The 13,261-nt window shown below is 39.9% G+C and overlaps 1 protein-coding gene and 1 non-coding gene across 2 annotated transcripts in view; one reads left to right on the top strand and one right to left on the bottom strand.

The window, feature by feature from the left end:
* sema4f (sema domain, immunoglobulin domain (Ig), transmembrane domain (TM) and short cytoplasmic domain, (semaphorin) 4F) overlaps positions 1-13,261 on the bottom strand; it is a 119,316-nt gene that overhangs the window by 71,262 nt on the left and 34,793 nt on the right. The window lies entirely within an intron of this gene.
* trnaa-cgc (transfer RNA alanine (anticodon CGC)) lies at positions 4,941-5,012 on the top strand. The gene has a single exon. It is a non-coding gene; the product is annotated as a tRNA-Ala (tRNA).

Below are 13,261 nucleotides of genomic sequence, written 5' to 3'. Positions count from 1 at the left end.
GCTTAAGGATCTCTAATTGTTGCAGTGATCAATAATTGTTTAAAAATCTGTTATCTCGACTGTTTTATACCGTACTGCTGACTCCTTATTCCCGTTAACCAGCCAGTAGGTGTAGCAAATTTTCCAGAAGCCGGTTCAGTTGCAGGCCATATTTTGGACTTTGTTTTGGCTCAAAAATTAACACTGAAAGAAAAGTTTGGTCTAATTTTAAACTGGAGCATCTGCAGATCAATTCCATACCCGATATGTTACAACCCAATAAATCCATACTTTTTGTTAACATGGCCACCATCCTGACTGTAAGGGACAACTCCACACAACGTCATGCGCTACCAGTGTAGCATGGAGCGTTTTGTCAGCCTGACTTGGTACACTTAAGGATTTTGTGGATTTGGTCATTTGACCTTAATATTTGTGCTTCTACCACAAGCAAGAGGGCTGTAGTTAAATGGTTTCCTTTTGTTGTTGTTGTTGTTGTTGTTGTCTGTTTTAATTGTGTTGTTGATATTTCCTACTGTGTTGTGCTGTAGCCTACAGACGAAGTTGATATTGTTAAAAGTTCAGTTAAGAATACTTTATGGTGCTGTTCAAGTTCAATTCATCCTTATAGTTACATTGTAGGCTATCCATATTTAACATAATGTGTCTGTTAGCAGGAGACATTGATCTGCTCTGTGCAACACGCTGCAGCTCTGTCAAGAATAGACAAAATGTGTATTTTTATTAGCTTTTGGGACAGTTCTGACACGTGCAGCACTGTGTTTGCTGAAATTACAAGTGGCTGCCTGGCGGAGGTCTGCACTCTACTTAGTGCACGTTTCTAGTATACCTTCAAATCACTCACCCATGGTAAATTTCACTATTTTGTGTGTGTGTGTGTGTGTGTGTGTGTGTGTGTGTGTGTCTTCATGTTAGTCTGGGTGAGTTGAGTGTGTTAGGTGACAAGCTGTTTACTTGTAGATTTATAGCATGTGGGGCGATTGGGGTCGTTGTTTCTTAATGATAAAATCTGACCTCTGAAAGGATAAGACAGGTCTGTTGAGTACTAAGCTGTTCTTGACAACATGTTTTGACCCTCACTCATTCAGCTTGTAAAGAGGGGTTCTTAGCAATTGAAATGGGGTGAGGTGGGGGGATGCACTGGGCATCATTAGCAGCAGTTAAGATCTACATGTTTGACAGTAAGAATAAATGTACATTTCAGGGAGAAGTGACATTCAAGTTACATCACCGTGGCAGATTTCACAGTAGATTTTTTTATTGCAGAAACATGCTTGTAAGCACAGTTCCCAGTGCTGGGAGATAAACTGCTGTAGGTGGCTGATAGCAGAGAGATTTAAACCCTTTACACTACCACAGCGTTTGACTCTGGCTGGGGTTGCCTCTGTTTGCTTTATCACTGAGCTGCCATGTGGGCCTGGGCAGATGTGGAATATTCCCATTTCAGAGGGAAGAGTTGCTTTGCTGAGAATGTTCAAGGTCTTTCAGTGTGAAAGCATTTATTGTTTGAGGGAGAGGACAGCTTTGGCTGTACTGGAGTCAGAGCTGTAAAACTGTAGTCCAGCTTCAGCACTGAGCCTGATACCCAACTTCAGAGGGTTTTATCCACTCAAATACACTGTCAGTTTTAACCCAGCGGTATAGGGAGGAGAAAGACGACTGCATTTAAGCCTCACACACTCCTTTACAGAAAAAAACTACATTGCAGTCAGATCACATTGGAATAATAATTACACAGCAGCCAGTGTTGAAAGGGTAAGAGATTGTGATTACTGGATATGGAAGAAACCAATTATATCATTCAGTTGATTCAATGGTTGATTACACAGATTATACTGCACAATAGATCACTGATTAAATGACTCACTGTACATATGTCTGACTGATGCAGATATCATAATTCTCAGTCTGACATGTTGAAGACTGTATATTGGTGTCCACTACTAAAAAAATATCATTTATTCCAATGGTCATATTGTAGAAGAAAATAGTTTGTCCTGTTTAACACTATGAATTAACATGAACATCATTAAGTGACAAGAACATAAGTACACAAGAGACAGAATGCACAAAGTCTATGTAGGCTATTTCATGCTTGTTTGAATAAGACTTTTCCTTGCCCTATTTTCTGTAACATACAAGCTCATTAAAATGAATTAATCGTCTTTTTATGTGGGGACCCAACTAAAGTAGATCTGCAACATATTCTGTCAGTACATGTACTTCCGCACATTAAAGATTAAGGAAAAAACATAGTTTTTTTTTTACAGCAAAATAGGCTTTAATTATGTTCTGTACATATTTTATGACTCATTAAATGATGAAAAGACTTTGATTTGCAGCAATACAAAACCCTTGTGGCTTATATCATGCAATGCAAGGCAGTAATTATGATATATATTGGGCCACATCCCGAAATAATCATTAGCAAATGTAATCATAATTATAAATACGCTTCACAAATCACCACTACTGGTTGTCCAAGTCCAAGTGATGTTACCGTACTCCAGGACAAGCTGTTGCTCAACTGCTGTGGGTACTGGGTAGGTACAATAAACCAGACCCCTCAACATATTTGGTTCCCCTCTAATGTTGACTCCATTGCTACTGCTGTGATGCTAGTGTTGCTTGCGTCAACGAAAAGTATGACTAAATATTGTCGTCAACGAACCTTTATCACGTGACGAAAACGAGACGAGATGCATCGTAAATGGTGGTCATGTGACGATAACTATAATTAAATATATAATGCAATATTGTTGACGAATAAAAACAAGACTAAATGTGGTTTACAAAATAAAACCTCTGCTAAAATGTCTCTTCATTTTCGTTGACCAAAACGAGACGAGATGAAATAACGTTATAATGTTTAGCCGCGTTATTATTATTATTTTTTAGTATTTCTGTTTCCTAGGCTGTGCGTCGCACTGCGCAGATGGATTACAGCCATGACGATATACAGTACAACATCACTCGCTCTCACGTGATATTGCTTTTATACAACAGCTCAACAACAGCTTAAACAGCGATGCTGAGTAAGGAAATGTTAACAAAAGGTAATGAAATAAAAGTATGTTATGTAGCTCCGCGATCCCTGTTGCCAGGCAACGCGGCACACACCAGGAACTCACAAGCTACTTTGTATTTACATTGATCTGCAGCTGTGTAACTTTGTCCAGTTCAGCTGATGAAACGTTGGCAAACCTGGATGTTGGCACGGCCGGATTCAGCTTCCACTCTCCCTCATCCTCATCAGTACCTCATCAGATGATCACTGATAATTCCTGACCGTTATCGCTTAATTTTTGCTCCTCTCCAGTTTGTCGAGGTCGGCTGATGTTACACAAACACACCTGGAGGTCTGCACAGAAGAGTCCTGGCTTTCCTTTTCCTCGTCCTCTCCTGACGACCACTCATAATTTAATTCAAATGTAATTTTGGGGAAAATATCCATCTTCTTGGTGTAACGCTAGTGTCAGTTTGTGTCAATGTAGCGAGTGTGACAGTTGGTTAATTAACGGCTGTATTTATATTTATTACACGGCTCTATTAAATGCTGTATTCTGATTGGTCAGTCGCGGCATTCAGAGGTCTGATATTACTGTGTAATGACCGTTGCTATGTAGCCCAGCGTTGCTAGGGACGCTGCCCTGACAAGGAGATTCAGCCGTTGCCGGCAGGGCAGGGTGCGCGTCGGGGTTCTATTCCCCTGTCGGGAGTTATTTTCCCAGTATTCACCGGCTCATTATACATTATCCCTTACTTATAACACCTGTGAGCGGAGTGATTTTACTGTTACAAGTCCCAGTGATGTTATACTCTATATCAGCACTCACGGAATGCCTCTCGTCCAATCAAATTACTCGGTCGGAACTAACTGTTGTATAAATAAATATATATTTAGCTCTAACTAGGAGCTAATTTAGAAAAGAAAATTTTGGTTTGGTTATACTATACTAGGTACTTATACTATATTGACTGGGTATAATAGAATTGCATTACTAAAAAGAGACTAAAATACAATTTTCATTGACTAAAACTAGACTAAAATGTCATCAGTTTTCGTCGACTAAAACGAGACGAAAATAGTCATGGATTATTCTGACTAAAATAAGACTAAAATGCTCAGACTTTTAGTTGACTTAAACTTGACTAGACAAAAAAGAGTATGAACGTGACTAAAACTAATAAAAACTAAAATGACAGTTTAACACAAAGACTAGACTAAAACTAAAATTAAAACAGGCCGCCAAAAACAACACTATGTGATGCGATAAACTGAAGGCTGTAATGCAGAGTAACTTTTTATTGATAGAATTATTTTTACAAAATAATACACATAAATTAACCTGCTGCCAGAAAGTTTAAGGTACCCTGTGGAGTCTTTGACCACTAGTAGCACTATGGAGCAATGTTTAAACGACTGGTTCCCAGTATTGTTTATACTGCTCGTGACAATGCATATGCAAGGGGTAGTGTGATTCACATTCCTACTGTTTCTTCCACACTATTCCACTCATTGGCAGTAAGGAAATGAATAAAATGCCACTTTTCAGGAAATACTGGTTAGTGATTGTACCAATAAATAGAGAAAAGGCAATGATGCTACTACCACCCCTCCTGCTTCACCAAATAAAGCCCAAATTATCAAACACTGCATGTACAAAAAGCTTTAATTAAATCACGGGTTCAGTCCCTTGCATGTCCACTTATCTACCTAAGCGTGGTGAACTAATCCTTCCAAACTGTAAAATGTTCTGAATACTAAGATACAACATGTTCAAGGCTGCTTTATGTAATGGCTGTAACTTTGCACTTCCTCCAATTTGAATAAATCTAAAACAACTAAAACAATCAATTTCAGCAGCTCAGAAAGGTTATATTTATACTGCCTTCCTTTTTGAAACCAGTTACCTGTAAAGCAAAATCTGTCCCTGAGAGGGGATGTAGCTCAGTGGTAGAGCGCATGCTTCGCATGTATGAGGTCCTGGGATCAATCCCCAGCATCTCCACCTCTTATCACACAATACCTAGAAGATACATTGTGTTCAAGGGGGCTTCATTAGAAGCATTCACCAAAAGTCCTTGCACTTCTCACCAAGGGAATAAATGAAAAAGAACCAATGTCAGCTGTTCTTGCAAAAAAGAGTTACAGTGTTAAATCCACATGACCTTTTGGCACAGTTGCCTTGATCAGTGTTAGTTGACCCCAGTTCTCCTCTAACTTTAATTTTCCTTTCAAAAGATCCACTGTGGAGTGATGAATGTGTATACAACGATATGTAACATGGGTTTTATGTAATGTCATTTTATCATATTTGTTGGTTATATCATGATTTTGTCTGATCATGGTCTTTGGCCATTTATTAGGCCAGAGGAAAAGGAACATGTTTGGATGGATGAAAAATGCAACGTTAGGCTGAGAACACACTAACATCGCGTCCATTCCTAAAAGACATGGTTCAATAATCAGCATATGAATATGGATTAATAAATTTCATCAGGAGGGAGAGCAGGTTTGTGGAGGGAAGGAGGGAGGGATGAATCCAGCTGGGCGTCTGCTCACATGACAACAGCTCCTTCATGTTAAGCTTTTGCGACCAGGGATAGAAAGAAGAAATTCAGAGGTAATTAAAAAGGGAGAGAAGGAGTGACAGGAGGACAGGAGGGAGGAAGAGAGTGGCGTTTGTGCCTCCCAAACATCTGCTGACTGATTAGCAGGAGAGGAGAGGACCTAAACTTTGTCTGAGAGCTTAAAATAGATACGGCAAAGTGGGTACGGCAAATAAATCATATGTTCTTTAAAACTGTATGAGATTAGAGGGGATATTTTGAACTGTAAGTCCATTTAAGGCTTCATCTCTCACGAGGAAAAGCATTTGGAGCTTAGGAGAGCAATCTGGAGTGTGGTCCAAAAGCCATTCATTGTCTCGCTCATTTAATCTAGAATAACCGCCTTGCGGTCGTTTGCCTCCGCCAACCACTCAAGTTGCAGTTTACATCTACGCCTGTCAAGACTCACATGACAGTTGACAATGCTTAAAATATGGATGTTGCTGCAAAGCAGCTACATATGCCAAAATGCATATGCTTCATACACATCTTAAATCCGACAGCATAGAAGATCTATACAATCAGTACAGTTTCAATGTGGGCACTCAAGATTAGCGTCGCCGATTCAGTCTGACAAAATGTCTCCCCTTCTGTTCCTGTTTTGTGATGCTGAATATTGGCCAGAGAAGTGTTTTTGCAGAGCATTGTGATGTCACAGTGAAGTTGACCATTGACCCTTTTCATATAAAATATCATCACTTCATCATTTTATCCTACAAGACATTTGTGTGAAATTTTGTCATAATTATTATATGAAGTATCTGGTTATGGCCAAAAACATGTTCTGTAAGGTCACAGTGACCCTGATCTTTGACCACCAAATTCGAATCAGTTCAAGAGGATGTTTGTACCAAATTTGAAGAAGTTCCCACACAGCGTTCCTGAGGTACATCATAGAGGAGAATAAGACAGATACAAGGTCACAGTGACCTTGACCTTTAAGTGCTTAAATCTAATAAGTTCACTGTTGAGTCCAAGTGAATGTTTGTGCCAGATTTTTTTTTTTTTTTTTTTAAATCCCTCAAGGTGTTTTTGAGATATAGTGTTCACAAGAATGAAACAGACAAGATCACAGGGACCTTGACCTTTGGCCACCAAAATCTAATCAGTTCATTCTCCAAGTGGGCATTTGTACCAAATTTGAGAAAATTTCCTCAAGCATTTTTGAGATTACACATTCACGAGACTGGGATGAACGGATGGACAACCTAAAAACCTAATGCCTGCAGCCACAGCTGTCACCACCGCAGAGGCATAAAAATTAAGGATTTTTTTTAGCCATTCTGGAGATGTGACTCCAGGGATGGCAAAGTCAGTCAGTCTGTGATGTCCATGACTTTGGTCCAAACTGAGATATCTCAAATCCTATTAGATGTATTTCCATGATATTGTATATTGTGCAGACATTCATGGTCTCCAGAGGATGAATCCCATTGACTTTTCCTACAGCACCACAACGAGGGTCACATTTGTGGTTTTTAGAGAAATATCTCTTGGATGGATTGCCATGAAATCTGGCACAGCCATTCATGGTCCCCTCATGATGAATTCTGATAACACTGGTGATTCCTTTAGTTTTAATCTAGTGCCATCATCAGGTCAAAGTTTCAACTTGCCCTAGTTTCTGACCACATACCTGCAAATCTAATGACATTTCCATTAGTCACAGCTGTACTTTGTGTTTAGTGCTAATTAACAAATGTTAGAATGTAACACTCAATACTATCATAGCCTATACAGTACATGGTAAATATCATATGTCCTAGGCAATTTAGCATGCTGGTGTTAGCATTTAGCTCAAGGCTCCACTGTTCCTAAATACAGCCTCGCAAAACTGTTAGCATGGCTGTGAACTCTTCATTTTGAACTAATTTTGCACTAAACTTTGCATGTACAATACAAAGATATGCTGCATGGAACACCAGCAAAATATACAGTAGGCTATTTGCTCATTCTGTACACGTCTTCCCTTTGCTGTCCTGCCAAGAAGCTTTCAGAGCATCATGTGTATTTTGGCATTTGAGTTCAACAAACATTCAGCTTCTCCCCAAAACTGTCCTCTGTTGAAATCAAATAAATTCAAATTGGCTGAATTTGAATTTTGTATCACATCTCTCCAACAAAAGGCATTCTGTAGCAGTACAAAAAGCTTGTAATAATATATGGGATTGCATTTAACACCAACTAGCAGCTACAAATAAAGTGTGTAAGGGCCCACGTGTGACTAGTTTGTGAAGAAGCAAATCTCTAAAAGAAGTACTCTATGTCTCAGTTAAATGCTCTCACAGTGATCACAAGAACATTTAATTTTCTGGTTTCAAAGCTGCCTGCATTTTGTGGAGTTGTCTCAGATGCTATAAAGTGCAGTCGAGTGTGTGATGCTGTCAGTGTATTCTGGAAATACACAGAGATGAAAGCTTGACAACAATGTTTGTGATACAATCGCCTCTACTGCATTGTGATGACAGTTAATCTCCCATGAGAACGAGACTGAAAAGATTTTTTAGACAATGCCAGAAACAATTCTGTCATTTTTTTCTTCTGAGTGTATGAACAGGTAGTTTCTCAGGGGTAAATTTAACCTGACAGACATGGTTGCTGGTGTTACCCCTTGGGCAAAATACAGTGAATACCGATCTGTTCAGGAGGAAAGGGAGCAAACACGCATAAAAATCACCAGTGAATGTCAGGAAATATTACATCACTTTAGCCAGTCATTCGATTCCTTGGCTGTCTCCATCACATGGACAACTCTGTCTGAACTTTTCTTAAGGCAAAAACTGATTCAGCACTATTCATAGTTACTTTCACTCATGTAGCTTTTACCATTATTTGATAGAGAGTGGTGTGTGAACAGCAAGCCGGTACAATGGCATTTACAGTAATAAATCTTTTACATAAGCTACTGATTTTCTAAAATATTTACTCCCACTGTTGGTATGGCGTGAGGTGTGGTCAGAGGTGTGACTGTGTGCAGTCAGAGTAGGTATTAGGGCCACCGTCGGTCAACGTTTGGCAGTTGATGAGCGCCTGTCGCCCTAGTCTTTGCGATGTGTACAGCCCTTTTTCCCTTTCAACATAAAGCTGTGTTGTTAATGTGCTAACTGGCTAACTGGCGTCTTGAATCCATCCTGCTGGTCTTCCAGTTTCCCTTTTTTAATGACCAATACAGACAACCTGAGCCTGCTGGTTCAGAGAGTTATTTCCTCTCATTCAGTAGCACATGCTAGTTGGCTGTTGGTGGAAGTCTTTGCAGTGTTTCTGAGTGCAAATTTTTGGTCAAGACACAGGCAGAGTAAAGCCATGTGACAGTTGGCCTTGGTTGCCACTAGTTCTTTGATGTTGGTTTGGCATGTCTGGGCCTTTAAACATAATGGCACACAGACCGGTGACCTGTGGCAGTAAAGCAAGACTCTAACTGACCTGAGGCATATTTTGGACACAGTCCAAATTGGGCCTCGGGTCGGGTCTCTTTTTCCTCTAACTGTGAGGACTTCCTCCTTAAAAAATAAGGCGGCAAAAGGGCCCCTTACTTAGAGTCAATGCACATTATCAGATAGACGTCATTATTAAGTGTGTTTACATATATAACCATAAAGTATTTATCCAAATACTTATTTCAGTCAAGGATAACTTGTAAGACTTGTAAAGATGAGGAGAGAAAGTAACCCTGGTGTTCTGATACATAAGACCTTTCATTCATATATCTACTACAAGAACATGCCCCTCTTTTTCATCCTCCCAATTACATGTGTGGCAACTGATTTTCTTCTGGGCTCACCCATTTACTCCGTTTTTCATCTGTACTCTCTCCTGTATCCCTGCTACCATTTTTCTCCATGTCCTCATCTCCTTCTCCATCTCTACTCCAAACACAGAGTCTCTCCCATGCTTCTCCTTTGAGCTCCTTCAACTCCCTGAAGACAGACAGACGGGGAAGCAGGCTTTGGGGGATGGGGGTGATGGTGGTGCTGATGGGGGGATGGAGGCAAGGGTGCGAAGAACAGTGTTCCCAGAACACCCACACATGTGCATGTCGACTTCGATACATGCACACACACACTGGAGAACCAGTTCTATTACCACAATACCCACTGGCACACACACCAGCACTCACGCAACCGCTGCCAGTCTTTCCACCCGAAACCCCCTCTGAGCCCCCTCTGTGGTTTAATTGGCGTAATTATATTTGCATAAGGCTGTCCTGTTTCAGCTAACACACACACACACACACACACACACACACACACACACACTCCTGAGTTTTAATAGGCAGGATAATTGAATATGGTTTTCCCACCAGTGCCCTGAAGGGTCTATCTGTATATCCTGCAGAGGATCAGCGCTCCATACGTTTACTTAGTCAAATAGGAGCGCCTCTAGCTCAACTGTTAATTATAGACTTCAAAGGTTAATGGACTTGAAGGGAGCATTTGAGGTCGTCATTTTACAGATGACTGAGAGAGGTAACATCCTGTGTCCAAAAAACTGAAACAAGGGAGGTGAAACTGCAAACCCCTGGACTTTATCAGCCCAGTTACAAAGTTCTTGCTGTACCTTTTTCATGAAAGAATCCACAACTAATTAAAAAACTAATGAAAAAGAGCAAAGATAATGAGAGGAAGGCTTGAAGTGGAAATCAACTCAACATTTCCCCAACTCTAATTTTTTTTCCAGTAATTATTACTAGGTTACAGCTTAATAAGTGAGACTGAATGAATGTCAGCGCCTCTTTCAGAATGAACAAGGGCAACATAATTACCCGCAAAGCAATGCAGCTGAAGATGCTGATTAAAGGAGTTACAAGAGACATTTAGTTGTTTTCTCTACAGCAGCAGTAATTGGAAGAGGACTTGAGGTGGCCTATTAAAGGAAGGATAATTATGTATCGTATTATGAGTATATTTACATATCATGATACAACCAGTGCCTTTGTATTACTTAAATTTCTGTCAAGACAAACATGGACTATAAGCACTTGGCTTAACAGATTCACTGAGACTGACCCGTCAGAAGATAGTGGTAACAGTGCCATCCAATGCGCTATCCATTGTGCCACGGAGCCAACTAATTCTTTCTGTTGTTCATAAGAAAAAAGATAAAAACTGAAAAAAATCACACACACACACACACACACACACACACACACAAACAGTATAGAGTAGTATATATAATACTATATAATTTTGTGTCTTTGTAACACATTGTCACTCCCAACTTGTTAATACTGAGGACACTTGGTCCGTGGCCCTACAAGTCAAACTATGACTCCAGCATCAGTTTTGGACGCTCAAGGACGGCATGTAAATTTAAGCTTGTTATATGTATTATGCCTTTTCAAAGAGGAAATGTACAGTTTCAGCTTAAATGCATACAGTCTCTTTTCAAAATACACTTAGAATGTACGTAGAAAACTTTACTTCCTCAGGTTTAGGCAACAAAACTATGTGGTTAGGTTTAGAAATAAAACATCATGATTTGTCTTAAAGTAAGTATTTTTGTTAAAAACGTGATGTGACATGACGTGACATGACATACTTCACGTGGCATATGTCATTAGCGTAGTACACTAAACATAGTTGCACACTACATTGTTGTTAGTATAAGTCAGTTGACTTTTGGTTTCACACTAAACACGGACAGCGGTTTCCCGGTTCACTGTCTGACATTTGCTTGACCCATCCGCCACCCCTCCCGTCATCCTATGTGGACTTTCTCAATCTTTACACTACAGCACTACACTCAGTGCGTCTTATACTGCCACTAAAGGGTGCCTTGGTGCATTAATATCTGACGCTGAGGGCCCCTGACCAAACGTTGGTATTTGATGAGTTGGGAATTCGATCAGGTTGTTTTTTCTTCTGCTTTCTTTTCATCTCACAATCCCTCTGATTTATCTAACAACTTAATGGAGGTTCCAACCTCCACGTTGGGTACCACTGCTGTGGTACTGTAGGCTCTCCCTGTGTTCAACAAGCTAATGGCTTGGCAACATTGTGGGTTTAACTCTCACAGACTCCTGTCAGTATTGTTCCCTCTCTCTGGATGACATTATACACTGTACGCGCTGCTAGTATATGACTTGCTTTACATATGAGTGACATGGAGCCAGCAGAAGCCATTACTGTAAATCACATGCACTGAAATACCTTAAAGACATTCTTATAAACAGATTTTTTTCCACCCAAATTGCCTCCAAAATCACCTCCTATTCTTTCTCACAATGCAATGAAATACCTTTAAATTGGTCTTAACAATAATAAAATGAGTGCCAATCTGCTGCACCTTAAAGTGATTTTTGAAATGATCTCTCATTGCGAGACACCACCGCTGGCCACAGTGGTGCGACTGCTGCAGCTTTACATAATGCACTGTTGCATTTTTCAGGCTTTTCTTTTTTTATTCACTGAAACCTCATCCCTTTTTTTAGCTTTGTTAACCATATCTCCCTTCCCCCCCTCTCTCTTTCTCTCTCTCTTTCATTTATGAACTCACCTCACCTACGCTATGCCCCCCTCCTCCTCCACCTCCTCATTTTCCACACACACCAAACCCCTCGCCTAAATATGAAATCTGATTTTCTCCATCTATCCCTCTCTCTCTCTTTCTCTCTCTCTCTCTCTGTGGATGAGGGTCTCTGGGTCTTTTGTTCATCCACCCGCTCATGTGGCCTCCTCTGGTTGCCACGGCAACCGGGTGTATACATACTGTTGCTCCAGGAGAGAAATCGAGATGGAAAAGAGAATGGGATGCTGAGAGACAAGAGAGAGAGAGAGGTTGGGAAAAATGAGATGGGAGGAGAACCAGGGGAGAAAGAAAGGGAATAAAGAACAAAAAGAGGTAGAAATATTGAGAAAATAGAAAAAATATATATATTTAAAAAGAGTGGAGGAAATAAAGGGAAAAAAGAGAGGACAAAAGGATACAGAAATAAATGGATGTAGGTATGAGGACAATCCAGATATCGTTTTCTTTACTGATGCAACAACAGCATTTTTTTCCCAGCTGAGATTATGCTCCTCAGAATGGAATGACTCTCTAATACCAACCCCATATCACATTTATGCATGTAAATCCTGTTTCTGTACTCAGCATTTTCTTCATTTTCTATCTATTTGTTTGGCAGAAGATAATTGAATTTTTTCAGATGCACAGCAAAGTTTTAATCTAATCTTCTGTCCTGGAACTTCATCTTGTGTGTTTCATATCAGTGAGTGATTGTAGTACAAGAATTTAAAGCTTACTGTGCTGCAGTAACTGCAAAATGCTCCGGATCAGAGCGTCAGCAAAAGAGCCCAAATGTAAAATGTGCAGCAATGAGAATATAAAATGGCTAAGAGAAACAAGCCAGTGACAAATCCCTTCTTTCTTATCTGGCATAGTACTTTACAGTTGTGTATTTACTAAATAATTTAAAAATTTTTTATAGATATACCAAAAATATAATCTAAAGTAGGAAGAAGGGACAAAGACAGGCATTAAACTCAGCTCCTATATCATTAGTCTATATAATATTGTCTCTTTTGCACTAGAACATCATATTTATGATAAAAATGGGAACATAAAACACAAAGAGGACAACATGGAATGGGTGGGAAACACTATAAATGATGAATCAGGGTGGAGAGTATCAAAGGTGGGGGAAAAG

The sequence above is a fragment of the Epinephelus moara genome, chromosome 17 (assembly GCF_006386435.1).
Source record: "Epinephelus moara isolate mb chromosome 17, YSFRI_EMoa_1.0, whole genome shotgun sequence".
NCBI classification, from domain to species: Eukaryota; Metazoa; Chordata; class Actinopteri; order Perciformes; family Serranidae; genus Epinephelus; species Epinephelus moara.
Note: the sequence above shows the minus strand (reverse complement) of the source record. Positions and strands in the feature narration are given on the sequence as shown.